Source organism: Sus scrofa, chromosome 5 (genome assembly GCF_000003025.6).
Source record: "Sus scrofa isolate TJ Tabasco breed Duroc chromosome 5, Sscrofa11.1, whole genome shotgun sequence".
Classification (NCBI taxonomy): Eukaryota; Metazoa; Chordata; class Mammalia; order Artiodactyla; family Suidae; genus Sus; species Sus scrofa.
In genome coordinates, this window is record NC_010447.5 from 74111007 (window position 1) to 74136825 (window position 25819).

Below are 25819 nucleotides of genomic sequence, written 5' to 3' on the forward strand. Positions count from 1 at the left end.
TCTCCTCCCATCGTCTGTTCTATAGCGCACAGGAGTGATTTTTTTTTTTTCTTCTGAAAAACAAATCTCATCATGCATCAGTCTACCCAGAGGTGTCCGTGGCTTTCCATCTCCTGCAGGATAGACCCTTCATGCAGAGGTGCCTGCTTCCTTCTCTAGCTGAGCTCCCCTTCCTTCCTACCCTTATCCCGATGCATCAGCCATACTGAATTAGTTGCTTTTTTCCCCAAAGGGACACATTCTTTTGCCTTCAGGTTTTTGAACATAATGTTCTCTTTTTCTAGAACTTCCTGCTACCTCCTCATTCCCACCTTCAACTTCCTACACATCTTGCAGTCCTTAACTTAAAACATTATCTCTTTGGAAGATGTCTTTATGTGCCGAAACTGAGTTAACTGTTCCCCCTAAGTGCCCCACAAAACATCTAATATCATTCTTACCACCAGCATTGTGGTTGTCTAATCTGTGTTTTTCTCTGTCACCGGACTGTGGATTTCACAGGTCTTACTCATGATTATAATCTTAATTTCTAACACGGTGTCTAGGCACAGAAGTTGCTCAAGAAATATTTGTTGACTAATCAAATAGCCCTCAATACCTAGCTACATAAATATATTGGGCAATCTGCAAATACTTTGAGGATCTGCTCAGACAAAACTCTTCCTAACTAATACAATATTGACATTTGTTTTAATCCAGATACTTTGAGCATTTAAACATCCTCGCCTACTTCATTCAGATCTTTATCTGTTTGCTCATGAAGGGTGAAAGAGTCAGGCCAGTCTAATGAGGAGTTAAAAGTGTGCAGCCTGACCCTACAGTGCATGTGAAGGGCATGTACTGTCTTGGCCACTGCTGGTTAAAATAATAATAAAGGAGATGTGAAACCAGGAGACAGTTCATCTTCTTATAGCTGGAGCAGATTATGAATTTAAGACAAAAGAGATTAAGTAGAAAATATTTTGGCATGGATTAGTAAAAAAAAAGTCCGAGAAAGTTTTGTAGAGATAGAAAAATAGTACTAACTTTCTTGCCCTAGATTGCTACTGAGGGCAAAGTTGACTTATGATTTCTAATTCTTACATGGATGACCTCATTTTAAAGGTGTCGAAAGTCAGCAATCATCATCTACACTGATCTCCTTTGTTTAGTTTCAGGTTTAGGTGCAATTTATGAATGTTTTCTGGAAACACTAGAGAGACTAGTTAAAATAGGAATACACACGTGTGCATGCACATATATACACATTTAGTGGAATTACCAGTAGCACTCTCTTGTATGGATCATTTTTTTTTTTAAGTTCCAAAAGATAAATAAGCCATTTGAAAAAAATGTATATCCACAGTAGTCTTGGAGAGAGAAGACAATTTTTAAAATGTAGGAAAATGTTTATAATCCCAGAAATTGCTGATGTTTTTGACAGTGGGTAAAAGAGACCTTGATAGTGGTAAATCTTTTGGAAAATATCACTGTCGTGTTTGAGGATGTCTGCTGTCAGCCGGCTTGGTGACATGTCATTATATCCTGTGTATATTTCTTGTCACTTTACTTGTACTGTGACTTATTCAGCACTCCTCGTTCATTCATCCAATACTTATTAGAAACATAAGTACCAGGTAATGCCTAGTGTATAAAGGTGCCTGAGAAGGAGATGCTGCTCATGAGAAGTGCATAGATTCATAGGGCAGAAACATCTGTAGAAATAATTACAGATTAATAGGATGGGTAGAGGGACTAATTCTGCTTGGAGGAGAGAGGGAAGCTTCAGGAGGGCTGACGTGATTGATATTTGACTTCTATAAACTCTTTACAGGAATTTTCCAAGCTTTAGTTGAAGGTAGAGATTGCAGAATGGGGACTGGGGTGGAGTTTTAAGAGAACATTAAAGGCATCAAAAGTGGCATGGGAAGAGCAGAGAAATATAAAGATGCACAGCGTGTGAGGGAAAGGGTGATTTGTGAGGGCATTTCAATAAGGTGTTTGGAGAAGGAATGACAAGATAAAGCTACAAACGTGGGTTATTTTCCATCTTGAAAAATATGATGTAATAACGTCAGGGCATTATTACCACATTTTGTTCATTTCTCAGACACTTTTTAAGATTAACTTTAAGCCAATCAAAAATTTATATGTAAATATATTCATATACACAAATTAAACAGAGAAAGAGTTCTACTAGACTTACCATAAAATTTTATTCATTTATCATTCATTTACTTATTCCTTTATTTGTCAAACACTAAGACTGCTCTTCTTATCCTTCAGACGCTCTACTAAGTACTTTACCAATATTAGCTCATTTGGAGTAAAACACAGCAGCCTTCTTTCCCTCTTTCCTTCTTTCCTTCTTTCATGCACTAGATTCTTACTCCCCAGGGCCAACATTTTCAACTCAGTTATTTCTTTTGGTGTTTTCCTTTGTGTTTCTAAATATGAGGCTTAGATCACCACTGAATTCCTGCTCTTTCATAGTTAAATCATCATTTTTGCAAAATAATGTGAACACCAAATTGGATGAGGAAAATTGTTAAAGAGAAGAAAAGTAAGATGATTATGAAGATCTTGGGTGAGAAAATGCACAGAGCATCACATCTCCCTGGAAACATTTGCTAAAATTGGGCCACAATTTTTCATCTAAGTTTCTCAGCAGTTACATAAAGAAGTTTCAGAGTTGATGACTTGATTCACAGTGTCTTTAAGACTAAAAACAATTTGGTTTTTCAAAGAGGAACAGCATTTCCTAGAATTGTGACTTCGACAGACATCTGCTTGGGAACATAGTAAGTTTTTTCCAAAACATTTGACTGTGAATCCCACAGTGCATGTCATCAGACTCCTCCAGCGTTCTGTGTGGCCCACTCCCTCACTTCACTGAAAGACAGCATCTTATCAGCTGTCACCTTCTCAGACAGTGGCCATGTCTAAAATGGCACCTGCTCTCATTCCCATACTTATCCTTTCTCTGCTTACTTGTTCTGCTCACCCGTTGACATATCTTTATTGCTTTGCTTATTGTTTCTTTCCTTTTTTTTTTTTTTTTTGTCTTTTTGCTATTTCTTTGGGCCGCTCCCGCGGCATATGGAGGTTCCCAGGCTAGGGGTCGAATCGGAGCTGTAGCCGCCAGCCTACGCCAGAGCCACAGCAACACGGGATCTGAGCTGCGTCTGTGACCTACACCACTGCTCACGGCAACACCAGATCCTTAACCCACTGAGCAAGGGCAGGGACCGAACCCGCAACCTCATGGTTCCTAGTCGGATTCGTTAACCACTGCGCCACGACGGGAACTCCTTATTGTTTCTTATTTTAAAATAGCTTTTTAATTGTTATTTCCCCAATACAATTTTTTTTTCTACTGTACAGCATGGTGACCCAGTTACACATACATGTATACATTCTTTTTTCTCATATCATCATGCTCCATCATACGTGACCAGACATAGTTCCCAGTGCTATACAGCAGGATCTCATTGCTAATCCATTTCTCCCCCTTTAGGCTGTACGCTCAATGAGAGCTGGGACATAGTTTTGTTCATATCTTGCAAGTGCCTAGGACCGTGTGCGGCACACAGTGGTGCCAGTATACTGTTTCAAATAAATGAATGTTTCAAATGCCATTGGTAAGCTCCTGGGACTTTAAGGTTGTACTTATTGAAAAGCATCTTGTTCAAGGTGGAGCATGAATAGCCAGATGGCTTCTTGTACCAGGCTGAGATTTGGTGGTCAGCAAAATAAGGAATGTTCTTCAGTGAAATTGTGAGCAGAGTGACTCCTGTCTTGTTCTATAAGCAGAAAGGATTGGCAGCCATGTCACTTCCTGAGATGGGGAAGGAGTTGTGGGTTATCAAGGTGTAAGATAATGGGGCAAGACTGGTTCTCAAAGATTGTCCCTTAGCATACTCGTCAATGGGACCAAATAGGAGTGCTATGGGATGAGAGTGTGTATGGTGGGGACATAGTTTTAATGACTGAGCCATCCTTTGCAGACTCAAAGCTTTCCTTTTTTTCTGTAAGAAGATAGGAAAAAAATTAGGGAAACCAAACTCAGCTATGCTCCTTAACTTTTCTGAGGGAAATTTTTGTCCATTAAGGCAAGAGCAGGAAAATGTAAAAATTGAAATTATAAGACTAAAAACAGATTAGGGTATTTATTATTTAAAAGATTAATTAGCAGGTAAAGGAAAAACTGGTTTGAGAAAGTAGAGTATCTGGCAGCCTAGCCCTCCCTGTGGGGAGAGGGGCTTTGTGGGGGGACACTTGTAGTGGCCTTGGACTTGGAGTCCAGGGGCAGGGGGCTGGGGCTAACATCCCCCAGGCAGCTGGGGAGAGGGTGGCACGAGTAGGACCTGGTCCAGCCTCTGGAGACTCAGAGGGAAGCATCCCCTTCATCCATATTTAAAAACTTCCCACCCACCAGCTGTGGAGAAAAGGGAGCCCTCCTACACTGTTGGTGGGAATGTAAATTGGTGCAACCACCATGGAGAACAATATGAAGATTTCTTAAAAAACTAAATAGAGTCTCACCTTAAGATCCAGCAACCCCACTCCTGGGTATATATCTGAAGAAAACTCTAACTCGAAAAGATACATGTACCCCTATGTTCATAGCAGTGCTATTTATAATAGCCAAGGCATGGAAGCCACCTAAATGTCCACTGAGAGAGGACTGGATTAAGAAGATGTACATTTACACAATGGAATATTACTCAGCCATAAAAAGAACAAAATAATGCCATATGCAGCAACATGGACGAAACTAGAGATTCTCATACTAAGTGAAGGAAGTCAGACTAAGAGAAGTATCATATGATATCACTTATACGTGGAAGTTAATTTTAAAATGATACAAATGAGTTTATTTACAAAGCAAATAGACTCACACACATAGGAAACAAATTTATAGTTACCAAAGGGAAAGTGAGGGTGAGGATTAAGCTGGAATTTGGAATTAACAGATACAGATGACTGCATATAATATATACATATATATTCAACATCTTGTAATAACCTATCATGGAAAAGAATCTGAAAAATAATATATATATGTACATATAATATATTTTATATATATACAACTGAATATATATATAATTGAATCACTTTGCTGTGCACCTGAAACACTGTAAATCAACTATACTTCAATAAAAATAAAAATAAAAAAGCTAACCCTTCAACAAAAAGGCTGTTATTTTAAAAACAGATGTACCTCATTTCATAAAAGTTAAAAAAATTCCCTTTGACTTGCTCTCTGTGTCCATCCCCACTGCCACCCACCAGCCTTGGCCTTCAGTAACTCCTCCGTGATGTTTGACTTGGCTGCTGCCCCAACACATTCTCCTTCCCATCTCTCGACACACTGTATCCAGGCTGATCTGAAAACACCACTTCAGTCATGGAATTATATCATATGAAAATCTTCTGTGCTTATTTTAATTACTAAGTTCCCAAAAAGCTTTGCAAAATCTGACTTTAGTAAGGTTTTTTTTTTTTAAATTTTCAAATGAATTAGAGATTGTCTCTGCTTGGACTTATAATTCAACTTGTCTGCCACATTATTTATGTTAAACCCCAGGATATCTGGAGGTTAAGTATTTTGAAGTGCAGAGCCTGACCAAGAAATTCAGAATTACTTCAGAATAAAGAAATTCTTAATTTCATTTTGGAAAAGTTAACATTAGTTGATATTTTGTTTCACCTTTTGGTTCCTGGAGAAATTAGAGACAAGAGTGAGGAAGAGACAGAGAGATGGAAAGAGGGTGAGAGAGAAGGAAGACAACCACAGAACTAGAATTTATGTGTATGTGATGTATTTCTGGAAAATTAGGTTTTTGTTTTAACCAGAATGAAGAGGGAACTTTCTTTTGAGCTTTCCTTGAATAACTCTCTTTCCTGGATTTAAGTCTACATTACCTTTTTAGAATGTTTCTTGAGTGTTTCTCTATTAGGTTCTGCAAAGAATGAAATTTTAGCTTCTCTTAGTGTTTGAGGGGAAAAAAAAAAAAAAAAAAAAAAAAAAAAAAAGATTTGGGAAAGAAAACTAACCAGAGTTAATATTATTCCAATGAGTTTTCTGCCAAAACACCAGATGCTACTGGAAAAAAATATCTGCCACAATTTGCTGTCTGGGAGCTGTGCCTGCCTCTTTAACAGGAGAGCAATGTAAAAAAAAAAAATGAGGTAAATGGCAATCCTACTCCAAATAAACAGTGCTTTTATATTAAAAATCCTCTAGTTAGAACTAGTCTAATTATAGGACAAATTCATATTAAAATTCTATTATTTATCAGGAAATACCAGAGCACCTCAGGGCAAATGCAGAATAAATGCTGGTCCCTGTCACACTTGGCCTTCCTAAAAACTTTTTCTATCTTTATAATTAAACTTTCTAGCAATGTTATATGTTTTAGCTTAGGAGCATTACAGCTTTGGAGTGAAGTCTTACATTTCTATTTTCTCATGTTGACTTTTGTTTTCCTTTTATTTTTTACCTAGTTTTGGATATGTCCTAAGCCTTTTTATAAGCTACATCTCTACTGCCTTTGCCACAGCCACATTTAGGTTCCTTCCCTCTCTTTGCTGTGAATTAGAGCAGCATCAGAAATAGAACTGAATTTTGAGAAATGGAATATGTATGTAGCTTAAAGTGAGGCAATGGAAGCAAACATCAAATTAGATGATCATTCCAACTTAATATTATTTTTGAGCATAAAAAAAAATTCTTGGGTGACTTGTGTCCTCTATTTTCATGCAATTCTGCTGCTTGGCTCCAGGCAGGAACAGAAGTGCCTATAAATTGTGTGAAAGGCAGATTTTGCTATGCTTCTCAGAATTCTCCAGGATATAAAGGAAACCCAGAAGGAATATGGGATCTAAAATTTCCCGCCTCCTGCTTTTCCAGTTACCCTAGTCTTACTCAATCTGAGGTTTGGCTTTTTTTCAATAGTTTCATCATATTTTAAAATTTGCTGTGGACTAAAAGTATGTGTCACTCTCAAGTCATGTGTTGAAGCCTTAACCTCTCCCTCACCCAAGTATGGTTGTATATGGAATAAGGAAGCAATTAAGTTTAAATGTGGTCCTAAGGATGAGGCCTTGATCCAAGAGGATTCATGTCCTTATGAGAAGGGACAGCAAAGAGTTCTCTGCCAGCTCCAACCATCCCTCCTGACTGCTCATGCACGAAGGAAAGGCCGTACGAAGACATGGTGGAAAGACAGCTGCCTGCAAGTCAGGAAGAAACACTTGATCTTGGACTCCTCAGTTTATGCTATCTTGTCATGGCAACCTGAGAAGACTAAAGCACAATTCCTCTTTGTACTGATAGCAAAAGAAGAGAAATTAGCTCCAAAAAGGAGATGGGTTATAGAAGAGGACAGGGACCTCGTTTGTCTTGTTTAATGACTACATCCCTAGAACCTGGAGGAGAGCCTTGCTCATGGAAGGTACCTGGTGTTTCTATTGTTAAATGAATGAATAAATGAAAATCTAAACTCGTGATAACTGATCACTGAAGTGGATTACAAAAGGGAGTTTACGTTTCCTCTCTTAGAAATATTATGTATACATATTATATATAATTATATACATATAAAATTTCTGATTTTGGGGGGGCAGTCCCAACTAAAAGCCATCACATGTTTTGTATCTTCAGATTTTACTTGGATTTCACTATTATCTTCATTAATGTTCTCTAATTCCTCCAGGATTTAACTCAGGATATCATGTTGCATTTAGTTGGCAGATCTCCCTAGCTTCCTTGGTCTACAATTGTCTCTCAATTTTTTCCTGGTTTTTCATTACCTTGAAGAGTACTGCAAACTATCCTGTATAATGTCCCCCCAATCTAGACTTGTCTGATATTTTTCTCATGATTATATAGGGGTTATACATTTTTGGAAAGGATACCAGAGAGGTGAAATGCCCTTTTCATCACATGATATGAGAAGGCATGTGATAATAACCATGGGAAATCACTAGTGATGTGAAATTGAACATCACTAGTGATTAATTGTAATAATCAACTAGTTGTTGTTAATTGTAGCAAATTATTGTGATTGCTTGATACCTCTGGGTATTTGCAACAATAATACCTCGTACCTTCTGATTGGACATGGAAGACCTCAACTTCATCTCCCTGCATTCAGAAGTGAAATCTTCTTCCTTTCCACTAATATTATTGAAAGTAGGATGATATGTACATCTTTGCGTATAGTCTTATATGTAACAAATATTATCTTTGTAGCCTAATATTTTACTATCTGAAGAACTATAGAGAGATATGCTAGATAAATTAAGAAGGAGGAGGTTTTCTCTAAGGTTTTTGGTTCATCTCCAAGATCCAGGTAGGAACTTGGATGGCGCAGAGCCCAACTTAGCTCTCCTGGTATTAGCACATTAGGCACCTTATAAAATATAATTTATTTAATGTCCTGCCAGCCATACCACCCTTGAGTACGACGTCATCAACACCTTAAATAAGGACATTTGGGACCTCCAAAAGCTGAGTTTTGGCAGGTAACCCAGAAGGTAGTATGGAAGTAATGGTGAGGCCTCCCTTTGGTTACATTGGAGTCACACACTGGTGAGTAATCCCAGGGCAGGTTGCTGTGAGCTGATGCGCAAAAATGAAGAGCCAAAAAACTTAAGAGTAACACCGCTTCATTCTGAAAAGATTGAGGTGTTTCACTCAGGCTTGTATTTTGTGGGAACATTTATATTGGAGCACAGCCAATGTTGAATCCAGTGAGGGTGAGGAAAGTAGCCTGTGGGGTATAATGTTCTTGTCCAGAAGGGCTTGTTCACTTGCCTGGAGTTTGGCAAAGGAATGAACAATTAGCTCCCAACAAGATCTTTAAGTTGCCCAGCTCCACTCTTGTGCCTCGCTACACTCTTGAAATTTTATTGGATATTCATACTTGATTTTCTGTCTTGGGATGTAATAGAATGCATCCACACTCATAATGCAATCAAGAAGAGCCTGCAACTCAGAACTGAGACGTTTGCACAGATAGGTAGTGAAGAAAATTTCTGGATTTGTTATCTTGACCATGACTTGACCATGATCTTGACCATGACCATGTTATCTTGACTTGAGCTGTGATTTGAAAAGGGGAATTTTTAAAATGTTTTTTTTTTTCTTCTAGTTCAACAACTGTTTTTGAGTGCCTGCTATGTGCAAATCATTATGTTAGATCTAAAAGGGGATAAAGAAAAGTGAGGGAAAAAAAGCAGATCCCATTGTGGCTAAGTAGGTTGACCTCACAACATGGTGTTTGTGAGGATTTGGGTTCAATCCCTGGCCTTGCTTGGTTAAGTTCCTAAAGTTGCTGCAAGCAAGCTGTGGCATAAGTCACAGATCTGCGATCTGGTGTTGCTGTGGCTGTGATGTAGACTGGCAGCTGCAGGTCTGATTCAACCCCTAGCCCAAGAACTTCCATATTCTTGCTGCAGGTGCAGCACTAAAAAGAAACAACAACAACAACAACAAAAACAAACAGAAAATAAAAGTGTATAAAGAGAAATGAGAAATGGCCCTGCCTCCGCATTAATGTAGCATCAAAGACCAAATCTATACTCATCCAATAATCAGATCCAGGAGCTTAAATAAAATAAAAATAGAATGAAAATATAGTCATAGATTTTATGAAGCTGTTTACTTTAAAATATATACTGGTATGTAAACTGGATGGACATTTCATTTTGTTAAGAGGTAAAAATGTGCTTGGGTGTTGTGGCTTGTCTTTGGTCATCCATAAACATTTCCAAATCTCATAGATAAAACTCCATACTTGCCTTTGGGATTTTGTTGTGAGCACATTATCTCACCAAACCAGAAACTAACCTTAGACCTTTCAGTTGCTTAACTCGGCAGTTCTCAGTACTACACCCACATGCCTTGGTGGAAAACGGCTCCCAGGAATTCTGAGCTCCTCACCTCTAAGTTTTCTTGTCATCACCCACACCTGTAATCACCACCTTCATTCTTTAAGCATTCCACTAAACAGAGTACTGTCAGCTAATCTACTCAACACACACTCTTAACTTTCAGAGTATTAAATGATGCAGTAAGTATTGGAAGGCTTGCTGAGAAAAGGACAGGTGAAAGCATTGCAGAGACTTCTGTCATTTGTTAATTCTGTCATGTCTTTCCTAATCAGTGGTTCTGAGTAGGTTCTAGTTTGGAATGTTCTGCCCAGCAACAAGGATTCCATCTCTAGTTTCTGGTAATAACATGTTTCTTAGTATATCCACAGGTTTTTTTCTTTCTTTCTTTTCTTTTCTTTTTTTTTTTCTTTTTGCTTTTTTTTAGGACTGAACCTGACACATATGGAAGTTTCCAGGCCAGGGGTGGAATCAGAGCTGCCAACCTATACCACAGCCACAGCAATGTGGGATCCAAGCCATGTCTACAACCTACACCACAGTTTATGGCAACGCTGGATTCTTAACCCACTGAGTGAGGCCAGGATAGAATCCCTGTCCTCATGGATACTAGTCAGGTTGGTTACCAGTTACCATTGAACAACAATGGGAACTCCTCACACTTTTTTTGTTTTTTTTTTTTTTTGTTTTTTTTTGTTTTTTTTTTTTTTTTTTGGCTGCACTCGTGGCATGCAGAAGTTCCTGGGTCAGGAATCAAACCCATGCCTCAGCAGTGACAACATTGGATCCTTAACCTGCTAGGCCACCAGGGAACCCCTATCCATGCTTTTTGTCTTTGCTCCTTCCATGTATTTTTTTTTTTTTTTTTTTTTTTGTGGGAGAGAGAGAAGGTGAGGGCGTGTGGGGAATTTTCCCTATTTTCATATACTCTCAGCAATGCATTTAAAATAACTGTATTATTATTATTATTATTTTTTAGCATTTCAGTTTTTATTGTTGAAGAGCTTTTCTAAACATGTAGTTTACCACACTCTCAAAGTTGAAGTAGTCTCTAGGAACAAGAGAGAAAGAAAATGGAATAAATATATATGATTTTATCTCATTCCGTTGAGTTTTATCCCATGTGCTACCCATGAAACATGCTTTACGATGAATGAATGAGGTCCTGCAGTGCGTTCGTTGATACTATGAGAACACACAGAATTTTGTTAGGTTCTCTTTTATACTTTCTGCAGCACTAGCTCTTCCTCTCCCTCCCATGGTCCCCACAGCTGTGTCATTCTTGCAGAAAAAGGAAACATGAAAATGTGACCTGGTCCTCTCTTGAGAGAGCAACAGAAAGTCCGGCCTCTTCTGCCTATTCTCTAGGCAGCCTTATCTGATGGACTTGGCCTCATGTGAGAACATGAAAGAAAGTTTCCTGATGGGGCATGGGTTGGTGTATCCGTGCTAGGGCCACGGATGGAATCAGGGTGTGATCTGAATAACCAGAGGGTCAGTTAAGTTACAGAAGTCATGATGATGAAGGTGACAATTGCGAAAAACTTATTTCGGTGCTTATGATCTGTAAAGCATTATTTTAAGCTTTTGATATATTTAATGCTTACTACAACTCAAAGAGGGAGGTAGCATGATTTTCTCCGCTTTGCATTGTTCATACACCTTGCCTAAGATCATATAGCTAGCAAGGGGAGGATCCTAGCCTTAAATCCATGCTCTAAATCTCCATACTGCAGCTCGTGAATCACTCAAGATGTATAATTCAATGGTTGGGTCCTCAGGTCCACACAGTCAACTACTTAGATATTTAAAAGGAGATACCTTTCAGTTGTGTGTTTATTGGCAATGGGTGATTAGTTACATCTAGGACTTTTGTTCATTTACATAGTGAATTAATAGTTTTAGCTTTTTAGAGGTAGGTGGTAAGGGTAAGATCAAGTTGTGTCCTTTTTGTGTTTATAAGACCCTCAATTGGGAAATATACCAGCTATGGACTTAACTAAATTCAATTAAACTGTAGTCTTTAGATCCCTTTTCATCATTTGTAACCATCTGGTGTCTATCACGTGACGGCAGAGCAAAGAAGAGAAGGAGTTTATTTCTTTGCTTTTATATATAATCTCCCCTTGCTCAACTATAACATTCAACAAACATTTCTTTTTCTTTTAAGTGTCCTTTATGTGCCAGTTGTTATATTAGGAGCCAGGATAATGATGCTGAGCAAGAAAACAAGGTTATAGGGCTATGTGGTTTTAAGATCTGGTGGAGGTTATAGACAAGTAAATAAGAAATGTAAATTTACATTTGGATGACACAGAAGAGCTATTTCAACCTTTTCTATGCATAGACACCTAGTTATCTCGAGATTTTGCTATTAAAGTCAAAATTTCAAATGAAAAAGACCACTGACATAGATACAAGAGAAACTTAGAGAAATTGTGGCTGTTGGCCTACGAAATTTTGCAATAATGATTCTCTGGCATAGCGAGCTTTTTACATAATAAAAAGCATTAATAGGAAAAGCTTGCAATTTAACATCCTTATTTAAGAAAGATGGTAGCAAATTGGAATAGCATCAAATGAAATTCAAATCGTTTTTGTTGAATGGATGAATGAAGAAAAACAAAATTGGCTAAGAGCTCTCCCTTCTCGCCCCTTACTTGAGATCCATTTGAACTATTCTTGTTACTTGCTTAATTTCATTCCTCATGCTGATGATTGACCTGCTGGATCGCAATTATTTTTTCAGGTTTTATTTTTCTTTGCAAAGAATTCAGCAATTCTTTTCTTTGTGCTGTTTTAAGAACATCTGTTGTGAATCTAGTACTGAGTTTATTTGAAACAAATAGCTGCCCAGTAGCACGTTAAGAGGAATAGCTTAGGTAAAATTTCTCTGCAGATTCCTTTCTGAAAGGGCTAATTTCTAAAAATTTTACCTTTAATTACATTTAAATGATGTGATATGAGGGAGAAGGGAATGGCTACAATTCTCCCTGTTTAGAGGGATAGATCAGTGTTTTGTGTTGATGATAATCCTAATGTATTTAATCCAAATATTTAGATATTTGAAGGCTACAAAAGAGAAAAAAAGTTGCAATTTAAACTTGAGGCCAGCTGGCTTATCTGGCTCTTGGCTAATGCTCTCCAAGTGAAGTGCCACTGCCCAGATTCTATGAGTTTCTTTCACAAATTCCCAACTCACATCTGCCTACAAATTATGTTAAAATACATTTGAAAAGTCTCACAGTCTGAGTCTTTGAGAGGAGCTTACTTTTCAGAACTAAGCAGACAGCAAGCTCCTACTAAAGCAACCCTACTTTTGAGCAAATAGTATAAGCATAACTGCTCCAAGCATTTAAAGAAATATGCATAATGCACAAGCATAATGAGTAGAAAATTTGGGCTCAGCATTACTACGTTGACTTTCTATGAGGGGTGGAATCTAATTTGATTCTGTCTAGAGGAAAAAGGGGTGGAGACATGCAAAAGTCCCGGCATTCAGGTGATGCGGATCCAGTGTCAGTCATTAGACTGACATCTCATCAGTTCATATTCAGGACAGGAAGGAAATTAGGATTAAATGAGAACCATAATTGCTTGTAATAAGTTGCTCCAAGTTGAATTGAGTCATGAATTTGTACACCTACATTCCATGACATATAATAAAAGAAAGTCCCCACCCTCACTGCCTCCCCAAGCTTGGGCTTTGTTCCCTACGTGTTACTGAGCAGGGCCACCGGGGAAGACAGACAGCAGAGGGACACAGAGCCAAGGCTGAAGTCTTGGAAGAGCGTCTCCTGAGAACCACAGAAAGTTACTTGTGGCACCGACTTTCTGACATTTTTCTGTTTTGTTTCTGAACTCTGTTCAGAGTTCTATTAAGATACTCCGAGTCCATTTTATTGTAGGCCTTTGTGATGTGACAAATGAATGACATATGGACTAGTTCCTGAAGCTTGAGAAAGAACAGCATGGCACCTTCTGGGTGTATTACCTCCTTGGTGGCTGTGTTTGAGGCCGAGAGTGCCTAGCATGTAGTAAGCATGCTATAAAAGTGTAATTACATGTCTTAATTAAATTAAATGAATGAGTAACTAGATAATTCTTAGTAAATGTATGTATGGCAGTATAGTTATGGTATGTTGACTTATTCAACTCTTGATAGTGCTGCAAAAACTAGCTTGTAAGAGTCCCATTTGAATTTTTATTTTCTAGTATTTGGTTAAAACTCCCATGAATGGACCATGGGGTGAAAAAGTAGTTTGGAAGAATAATAGCAAAATTGCTTTAAAATATGTTGATTTCCTGTTAAAATGCCTTGAAATCATATTGCTGTGCTCAAATCTATAATTCATGAAGATGAGAAAATCATTCCTTGCCTCACAGAAAAAAATTCCCCCAAACAGATTAATGTCTAAAATTTTATTCATATGCATAAGAGCTAGGCTAAAAATCTTTTTAAAGCGAGGTTTTTCTTCTTCTCTGTTCTCAGAAAGTCTTTTGTTAGTTTGTTTTTTAGTATAAGCCTTAGAAATATGATGGGTCGGGTTAGCTCCAAGTCTTACCACTTTGTATATCTGATGCTGAGGGTGACTCACTCAACAACAGTGCGGTCCTACTGTGCTTGAAGTAGTGAGTCAAATGAGATCTGATGCCCGCTGTCAGGGAACGTTCAATCTCCCAGAAAAGAGCTGTCCATAAACCATCAGTGAAAACACAGTGGTGAAATACAATGAGGTAAGTGCTATAATGACGATTTCCACAGGGTCCTCTGGCAAGACAGGGAGGTAGATTAGTGTTATTTTAACCATGTAAGCTTGGGTTTCCAAGTCTGTGTTTAGGTTTTCTCATTGGCTTATGCTGCTCGCTAGTTGTGTAATTGCTTTATCTCTCAGAGCCGTAAAATTTCTCATCTGTAAAATGAAGAGGGTGGTGATAGTTATCTCAGAAGGTGCCATGAAGACTTGATGAGATGTGTTCATAATGAAATCACTTAGAATAAAATACAAACTCTTGAGCGTAATGCTAAGTTCTCGCGTGGCTCTCACCCATGCCGTTGTTTCCACCCTTTCCTTCACGCCCTTCACACCAGCCACACTGCCCCCAGGTCCTGCAGTACACCAGGCTTTCTCTGCCACAGGGCCTTAGCACGTGTGTTTGTTTGTTTGTTTTTTGTTTTGTCTAAAATGGCCCAACACCCTAATTCACCCTGATGATTTTGACTCGTCTCTGGGATTTTAGCCCTAATGTGTCTTTTCTGACCCCAAAGTGTAAATCAGTTCCATTCACTTTGCTGCCTTCTTCCCTAGATGCCTTATTGTTTTCTTAAACAGAGCTTGTCATCACTTATAATTCTGTTTTCCATTGTATTGATATAATACTTGTCTTCTTCACCAAACAATCCTCAAGGAGGGTATGAATCATAGCTTTTTAGTTTGTCACCATAAGCTCAGTTCAGCACAAAGCTTGCCACACAGGGTGAACTTTAAATATTTGATATTTGGAGTTCCTGTTGTGTGCTCAGGGGGTTAAGAATCTCAGGGGGTTAAGTGTCTGTGAGAATGCAGATTTGAACCCTGGCCTAGCTCAGTGGGTTAAGGATCCAGTGTAGCTGCAAGCTAGGTTGCAGATGCAGCTTGGATTCAGTGTTGCTGTGGCTGTGGTATAAGTCCCAGCTGCAGTTCCAGTTCGCTCCCTGGCCCGGGAACTTCCATATGCTGCAGGTGTGGCTGTAAAATGATATTTGATACATAAATGAATGAATGGAAACATGACTTTGCATATATAGCATTGTGTTTGGCTGTTCATAAATGTTTATTAAATGTCACCTTTTAATCATTTCAAAGAGCAGGTGTCAAATTTAGATTGTAGAAGAGAGTCAGAATAGTTTTCTTACAAGAGACAGCATTGAATTATAAAGTCAAGCCCTTATACGCCTCATATTTCTGGCTTTACACAACAGAGGTTTACTAGCTTCCGTGCTATGTCTTATGGCAATCTAGAAAATCTTAGGAAAAAAATGACTAGTGCTTCACTTTGGAAATTCTTTAGCAGTTTCTTCTGAAGTGTTAAAAGTATTACCTCTTCTTGAGGTGAGTAGCAGGAAAGATGATTATTTCTGTTTTGGAGGGGAGAGCTATTTCACAAAAATCAAAAATTAAGTTAGGCTATGGGATGCAACTTCTGGAAGGGATGAGATGCTAAAAAAGTCAGAGGGCAATAAAGCAAACCTGAAAGCCTGCAGGTCAAGGAGGCAATTACCCAATTCCCAGCATGTTACACACTTGGCAGTTGCAGATTTCATGCTGGAACTGCCCTGCCCCAAAAGAGCATGTAGGAGAGGGAGTGGCCCACATTCCAGCAGTTTGGACCCCCCAAGTAAAACTCACTAGAGCCTCATCAGGACCCAGGATGTCTCAGTCTTGGTGGGCCTTGGTCTTGATTCTGTGGACTGAAATGACCTCCACCAGGTCAAAATAAGATGCTGATAAAAGTTTGAAGAGTTACAAGGTACTTATAGTCTTTATTTAGGGATATCTATTGTTTTCTTTTGGGGTGGGTTCTTTTTTTTTTTTTTGGAAATACTGAAGATTTCAGATTTGAATGCCTGTCTGTGGAGTTTGGGAGGAGACCATCATTCCACCACATACTCTAATATTTTAATTTTGCCACTTTAAGCTCAATTAAGGAACTTAAAATAATCAAAGATGCTGAGGTACTTTAACATCTGTTTTCCTTAAAATAAGTAGAAGACAGGAAAATGAGATCTTCTTTTTGGGAAACTCATCAAAGTTTTACAGTTGGAAGAAAAAAACTCTGATTTCTGTTTAAGAAGGTTTTTAAATTTTTTTTAAAATTTTTTTGTTTTTTGTTTTTTTAAGGTCACACCTGTGGTATATAGAAGTTCCCAGGCTAGGGGTCAAATCAGAGCTACAGCTGCCAGCTTACGCCACAGCCACAGTGACACCAGATCCAAGCCATGACTGCAACCTACACCATAGCTCATGGTAACACCATATCCTCAACCCACTGAGTGGGGCCAGGGATTGAACACAGCTCCTCATGGATAACTGGTCAGATTTGTTACCACTGAACCATAACAGGAACTCCAAGAAGGTTTTGTTGTTGTTGTTTGTTTGTTTCCTTTCTTTCTTTCTTTGCTAGGGCTATACCCGCAGCATATGGAAATTCCCAGGTCTAATTGGAGCTGAGCTGCCGGTCTACACCAGAGCCACAGCCGCGTGGGATCCGAGCCGCGTCTGCGACCTACACCATAGCTCATGGCAACGCCGGATCCTTAACCCACTGAGCAAGGCCAGGGATCGAATCCACAACCTCATGGTTCCTAATCGGATTCGTTAACTACTGAGCCACGACGGGAACTCCTCTTTTTAATTCTCTTGGTCTCTGGCCTCTAAAGTAACAACTCTCAGAAAAGATGACAACATAAACTCTGTATAAAGCCTGGCTCCTCAGTTTCTTCTGTCTCAGCTTTGTCAGGCCTGTCCCAGAGCATTTGAATCACGAGATTCAGTGTCATTCTTGGGTGAGCATAGTTGCTTTTTCATGCCTGACATGTCAGTCTCATAGACTGAAACTATGATTTCTTTGAGTCAATGTTTATTTACTGTTGTTGTAGGCCAAACTCTAATGTAAGCACTAAGAATGCAAAAACAATAAAACAAGATCATTTTTTATGAGGAACTTTAATCTAGTGGGTAAGAAGAAATGTTAATAATTTTTTTCAATATGTTAAGTACTCCATGATAGGTAAACTTTCTATAGAAGCCAAAAGAGAGAGAGCATAGGCCATTAAGTCATTAATCTGTGTGGTGTTCATTTAAGGCAAAGCCTTGCCCTATAGCTGAGGAAGATAAATACTGAGAAAAAAATTTTTCCTCTGGGAATTCCACATCATTCTATAAGCAGCAAACACAGATTCATAACTCAAGTAATATATCATGAAATCTGTTATAGGTTTTTTTTTAAAAAATAACTGTAAAAATTACTCTGTGTCTGGGAAGATGACTATTTCAAACAATATGGCAAACTGGAAATCCTAAAACCTTCCCATACCTAAAAATGCTCAGTAAGATATTTTATTTATTTATTTATTTATTTATTTTTATTTTATTTATTTTATTTTTTTTTGTCTTTCCTAGGGCTGTTGCACCCATGGCCCAGGCACCCTGAGGTTCCCAGGGAAGGGCTCGAATTGGAGTTGTGCTACCAACCTACACTATAGCCACAGCAACACCAGATCCTTTAACTCACTGAGCGAGGCCAGGGATCGAACCTGAGTCCTCATGGATGCTAATCAGATTCGTTTCCCCTGAACCATGATGGGAACTCCAGTAAGATATTTTCAAATGCGGTGCTGAACTGGAAAAAAAAAAAAAAAAAAATCCTAGGGGGCAGAAAAATAAAGCAAGACTATAAATCTATGAAAGTGAGCCAGTGGTGAAAATCAACTTTTCCTCTAAAATCATCTACCATTTCCCATGACTCAGAGCTTTGGTTTTGTTGCTAAATGTGGATCATGAACAAATAGTATAGCCATACCAGAAAGAATATCAGATTAGAGACAAATAGTCCAAACACCCAAAGTGACAGTCAGTGAAATGGTGAACTAGAAAAATTCCTTCCTTGGTCTTGACTCTGTGTGGGAGAAAAAATTCTCCCCTGAGTTGGTCATAGCAGGGGTTTAGGGTGCACATTCATGTTAGTTTTGGTTTGAGATACCTTAAACTCAGAATTTATTATAAAGTGATCCCATGTTGGCAGTGTCCCAAAATGCCTGGAAGAAGCAAATATAAATTCTCTCTGGAGGAATGCACCTTTTAAATCAAGGCTTCAAAAATTCCCACTGATGAAGTTTGTGGAAGATTTGCTTATAAAAAAAATCATAAAATTCAAGGAAAGAAGCAATAAAGAATCTGAATCAGAAAAAAAAAAAAAAAAGAAAGAAACAGAAAAAGCCAAAGAAATTAAAGAAGACAGCAGCCTCGGACCCGCGAAACCATGAGATATTGTAATTATTGAGTTAGTTTATTTAATGTGTTTAAATAAATAAAAAGAATATTTGAACTATGAGTATAGAACAAGATATTTTAAAAAATGAGGAGTTCCTGTCGTGGCTCAGTGGTTAACAAATCTGACTAGGAACCATGAGGTCGTGGGTTCAATCCCTGCCCTTGCTCAGTGGGTTAAAGACCCGGCGTTGCCCTGACCTGTGGTGAAGGTTGCAGACGTGGCTTGGATCCTGCGTTGCTGTGGCTCTGGTGTAGGCCGGTGGCTACAGCTCCGATTGGACCCCTAGCCTGGGAACCTCCATATGCCGCGGGAGGGGCCCTAGAAAAGACAAAAAGACAAAATAAATAAATAAATTAATTAATAAAAAAAATGAATAGGGGGATTTGAAAAGCTGCAAATAAAAATTGTAGAATTAATAAATACAGTACTTGAAAGGAAAAATCACAAAGGATAGGTTAAACAACAGCTTAAACAAAACTGAAGAGAGAATTAGTAAACAGGAAGATATCTGAATAAATCCAAAAATTAAGAAACATGAAAGATGTAGAAGACAACATAAAATGCCTAATTGAATTTCCAGAAAAAAAGCAAAGATAATGCAGAGGCAATATTTGAAGTGATAATTTCTGAGAATCATCCCGAAATGATAAAAGAACTAGTAATCCTTAGAAGCAGAAAGTCCAAAATGTTCCAAGCAAATTAAGTAAAAAGAAATTCAGGAGTTCCTGTCGTGGCGCAGTGGTTAACGAATCCGACTAGGAACCATGAGGTTGCGGGTTCGGTCCCTGCCCTTGCTCAGTGGGTTAACGATCCGGCGTTGCCGTGAGCTGTGGTGTAGGTTGCAGACGCGGCTCGGATCCCGCATTGCTGTGGCTCTGGCGTAGGCCAGTGGCTGCAGCTCCGATTCAACCCCTAGCCTGGGAACCTCCATATGCCGCGGGAGCGGCCCAAGAAATAGCAACAAAAACAACAACAAAAGACAAAAAGACAAAAGACAAAAAAAAAAAAAAAAAAGAAATTCACATCAAGACATTTTGTAGTGAACTTTTTGGATAACAATAACAAAAACAAAAACTACCTCTTAAACGCAGCCGAAGAGAAAAAACTTGGGAGGAGGGGGCGTAGATTGACATCTAACTTCTCAAAAACACCAGTGTAAACTAAATGGACAGACAACCATCTTCAGAGTGTAGAGGTAATACTTGTCAACCAAGAGTTGTGTACTCTTAAAATTATTTCAAACTTGAGAATAACATAAAAGTTTTTTTCAGATAAGCAACACAGAGGAATTTTTGGATCAATAATAAACTAAATATGCACATGAACAATTGTATAAACAATAACAATACTATCTAATTTTGTGGGTAAAATAGTGATATAACCAAAATATTATAGTAAATAGATTTTCTTTGATTAAATACAGATGTTAAAATTCTAGGTTAAGAATTAGAATAAAAAAAGGAAGAATTCATAACTCTAAAGGCGTTGTGGGCAGAAACAAGAATGAGAAAAAAATAGCACCAGGGGATGTAAGAAAGAAGATTACAAGAAGCAAAGAATCATAGAAAATTTAGAATGCACAACATTTGAAAGTAGGAATGAATCAAAATATATCAGTAATCACAACAAATGCTTATGGGCTAAATTTTTTTAAAGATAAAATTGCCAGATGGAGGAAGAAACAAAATTCAGCTGTCTGTTGAATTCAACGAGGCATGCCTAAAACAAAAGAATTCAGAAAGGTCGAAAATGAAAGGATGAAACAATAGACATATAAAAATGCTCAAACTCTAATCATCATGGAAATGCAGTAATGAAATCCTTCAGATATCAAAAACTAAAAAGTTCCTATTTGGTAAGGATGTAGAGTACTAAGAATGTTTATATGCTGCTGAGGGGAGCATATACAATTGGTGCCATTGTTTTGGAAAGTGCTCAGACATTTTCTAGTAGAGAAATTCACACACATCACAGGATACATGTTCAAGAATGTTCAGAGCAGCACTGTATATGATATCCCAAACTAGAAAGAAATCCAAATGTCCCTCATTAAAACAATGAATAAATGTGGTATATTCATATAATATGCAGCAAGAAAATGAAGGAAACAGCTGCACACAACAGCAGACCTTATCACTTTAAACTAAAGAATAAGTACACAAAAGAATACATAGATAATGACACCGTTAATATATTAAGTCTTTTTATTAGTGCTATTTTACCATTAAGGTAAACAACCAAGTAGCTTGTTGACAAGAGGTGGAGATCAGATTCAAACTTGGGCCATCTGACTCCAGAGACTGTCCTTAACCACTCTGCTAGGCTGGCTGGGAACAGCAAAGATGGAGAAACGGGACGATGCAAGATAGATTTGGGGAAGGTGTGAACAGGTACAGGTGGACTGTGGGGAATATTGGTACCAAAAGTTGAAAAAGTATCTGGTAGTGGGAATAGAGGAAACTTGGAATGATAAATTGTATTAGTGATGTGTGTCCTAAGGAGATCCTGAAGATGAGAGAGCAGAGAAATGAAACCATGAAATTTGCATGTGTGGAAGATCTGTCTGTTATCATGAAGGAGAAACATTTGGAGAGAGCAAGATTTTTCAGAAGAAATTAGAAAGGACCTATGCCAGAGAAGTTTGGATGGATGAAAAGTGTAAGAGGAAGGTGCATTTCTACAGCAGCAGAATTGCTATTTGATCCATGATTTGAAATTTCCAAGCCTCTGCAGCGGGAAGATGATGATATCATGAACCGAGATGAGGAATGAAGATGAAGGACTAGCATGTGGGGAAGATGAAGACCAAGGCTGGATGTGCTGACTCTAAGGCCCCCACGAAATAGAAATACTTAAGAGTTCTATTGCCAATGCTGGAAATGTGGGCAAAATCAGCCAAAGAGAAAGGGCCAGAGACGCAGGCGTGGTCATCATTCTTTGTGGTGCTAATGTATCACAGGCAGTTCCTAAGAGACATTTCTTTAGAGGAGGGAGACCTAATTCCAGATGGAAAGTTTGGAGGAGGGAAGCGATGGAAACTGCAGACATCTAGTGTCTGCTGATCTTTTAAGAAGTTGGGTAGTAAGAAGGGAAAGGAAAGGAGAAAATGGTAAACTAGAGTAAAACAGAATTAAACCGGTAACATTGCTGACATTTATTATGTGTTTATGAAGAGCTTTACATAGATTATCAAAATTAACCCTGGAAACTTTGAGATGGGTACTTTTGTGGTCTGCATTTCATAGATGGCACAGAGAAATTATTTTTTAATGTTTTATTGACGTATAGGTAATTTACAAGGCTGCGGATATTTCCGCTGTACAAAAAAAATGACCCAGTCATACACATGCACATATCCGTTCTCTCTCAGATTCTTTTCTCACATAGATTATCACAGAACACTGGGTAGAGTTCACTAGGGGCACCAAGAAATTAAGGCCACACAACAATGTGGGGATGTCAGCATGTATACACAGGAAATCTGACCAGAATATACTTCATTTATTTATTTATTATTTTTTTATATAATGATTTTTATTTCTTTCCGTTTACACTGTCAATTGTCAGTGTTCTGTCAATTTTCTACTGTACAGCATGGTGACCCAGGTACACATACATGTATACATTCTTTTTTCTCACATTATCAATGCTCCATCATAGTATATATACACAATGGAATACTACTCAGCCACAAAAAAGCCATAAAAAAGAACAAAATAATGCCATTTGCAGCAACATGGATGGTACTAGAGACTCTCACACTGAGTGAAGTAAGTCGGAAAGAGAAAGACAAATACCATATGATATCACTTATATCTGGAATCTAATATATGGCATAAATGAACCTTTCCACAGAAAATCATGGACTTTTATTATTTATTTATTCTTTGTATGGGCTCAGATTCAGCATATTGAAGTTCGTAGGCTAGGGCTTGAATCAGAGCTGCAGCAGCAGGCCTACACCACGGCCACAGGAGCACCAGACACAAGCTGCAACTGTGACCTGCACTGCAGCTTTTGGCAATGCTGGGTCCTTAACCTACTGAGTGAGGCCAGGGATGGAACCTGCATCCTCATGGACACAGTGTGGGTTCTTAACCTGCTGAGCCACAGTGGGAACTCCCAGAATATACTCTTTAAACATGATGACTAAAACACAGCAGGGACTGCAGCAGTAGGTGAGAATTCAACATGCTGATACCATCAAGGAAGTGGAACCAGGAGCGAGATTGTGAAGAAAGAGGGCAAAGCGGAGGTGCTGGGATGAACCAGGAGGGGAGGTGGGGGTGTAGAGAGTGTTTCTCTTTGGGACTAGAGAAAAGGATGGGGGATGGAGATGCTTTGGCGGGGGTGGTGGCAGGAATTCTTGGAGGTTCGTTTGGATGATTTGGTCCCATGGTTTAGTCCTGGAAATCATCGGTTGAGGTAAAGGGAGACCAGAGAAGCTTTGTGGTATCGAGCAGGGCCTCTGGTTTCAGAGATGTGGGGGCCAGAGAGGCTGAAACAACAGCGAGGCAGTGGAGTAGAACATTACTTGAGGTTAGGGTCTAATGTCAGCACAGAAAGTCAAAACCACATATAATCAAAGTTACTTTTGAAAAATTCCTGAAATCTCTCATAAAGTACAGTATAGACAGTTTTGTGTGTACTGTCTTCTCTCTCTGTAAGTCTGACAGAGCTAGCTTTTGCCTCTAAGGGTGAAACAGCAATTTCTTTGGTTGAGCCCCGGAAAAATGAGTCGGCTTGCACTGTGCCCTTTGTATGGAAAAAAAAAAAAATCCACGTAGGATAATACTTCACTGTGCAGGGAGGAGTTACAAGGATAGCCTGTGTAGACAGACTAGGGTGTGACTCCTGGCCTGAACTCTTAGCTGTGTGTTGGTGGGCAACTTCACCAGATTTTTCAGTCTCATTTATCAGATTTTTCCGTCACATTTTCTTTCTCTGTAAAAATGATCAGGATGGGGCCCGGCATAGATTAGATGCTCAAGTACTACTAGAGAATAAGAAAATATAAAATCAAACAGTGAAACCAGCTGGTATGGAGACAGGAGATAGATGAATCCCAGGCTGAGCAACTGGAATCCGTTCCCTGTGGACAGATAACTTCAAGATTAAAAATTATGCCAGGAACATCCTTCTTGGATAAAAGAGAGCACCTATTTCTCATTCTTAAGGTCAAGGAGAACCCTGGCACTACACAATTGCAGAAAGGTTCCTCAGGGGCCGGAGAAGGGAGGGGCACCAGACCATAGTACATCCTGTCCCCTTCCCAGAGATCCTGGCCGGAGACTCCCTCCTGCCTAAAAGACGTGCGTGTACACAGGGGAGGGCCCTGAGTCAGGCCAAATGTGGGCTTGAGGCCAGAGGAAGCCAGATGATTGGCCAGAGGAAGGAGGACTGTCCCCATAGGAGTGAATTAAACGACCTCCAAAGCACGTGTGCGCTCTCCATCTCTTACTCTTTCTGTCTCTCTCGCCTTCTGCCCCCCCATTCCTCCTGCCACCAGAGCCTGCCTGTGCTTTCTCCTCATCTGTCTTCTTTCTCTTCTCTCTTAATACACATGTAATTGCCTCACTACTCTCAGTCTTTGCTGAATTCTTTCTCCAAAGGGACAAAGTCTGGGGACCTACATCACATGGTTAGGGTTCAGTGTTCTCACCCCAGAGCCACCCGAGAATGAGATGGACACCTAAAGGAAGGTGGACCTTAAAGCAGGAAACCTCAGGGGTGAGTTTACCCAGACTCGAGGATCTGTGTTAATAGTGGACATGCCCATCTAAGGTCAAGAGTCATGGCATAGAAGGCACAGGTAGAAGAAAATGCTGAAAATGGTTGCATTCAGAGACTGCATTGCTTAAGGACAGAGGTGGGAGGAGTTAATACCCTGAGGGAATAGGGACACTCGAGGAATGAAAAGTCACACTGAGTTTTAGGCAAGATCAGTCAGGATGATGGAAGAAGTAAATTTGGGAGGGGATGGTGTGGAGGAGGAAAGACTCTTTTTTCTTCTCTCTCAGGTTCTGTGCCTGGGCCCTGCAAATTAAGCTGGCAAAAGACAGATTGACAGGGAAGAAAAAAGACACACAAATTTTATTTGATATGAATATTTTTAATGTGGCACTGAGGCTTCACAGAAAGAAATGACCTCCCCCCGCCACAAGAAGCAGTTTGATCTGGGGGCTTTACTATTTAACAAAGAACAATTAATTGTGGAGATGCAGCAATGCCAGGTCCTTAACCTGCTGCAGCAGGATGGGGATCAAACCCATGCCACAGCAGAGACGATGCCAGATCCCTAAGGGGCTGTACCACAGCAGGAACTCTGGGAGCCTCATTATGTTTAAGGACAACAGGACCCTATGATGCTAAGACCATTAGATCTGGAGCCAAAAGCATGGGGTCTGAACCATGTCCTTTAGGCTCAAATGCTGGTTCTCCCACTGACCAGCTGTGTGTCCTTGGTCCGTGGGACTAACTCCTCTGCCCCTCCGTTTTCCCATCCTATAGAAGGAGGGTCAAAGTGATTACTGAGAGGTGTAAATGAGTAACACTTTCTGCCATGAGCTCTTAGAACATGCTTGATAAGCAAGCTGTTACTTACTCAAGAAGATGGAAGAATCTAATTTACCCTTGGGTCCTGAGATTTTTCTGGTCTGGCTCTAGTTTCATTGTCTAGTCTGCTTTTAATCAATATTGGGGACTTTGGAGCTTGCTGGCTGGGATTCAAGGACCATCTGTAACACTGGGGCACACTGTGCTCTGTCAAGGCAATGACCTTGGGTGGGATGAAGGGTTTAGTCTGTGACCATAACTTCAGGAGTGCTGTGATCAACATGACCGAGAAATGTGACTGTCTGCCAGCACCTTTCCTTCACCACCACAGTGACAGTCAGAACTTTTC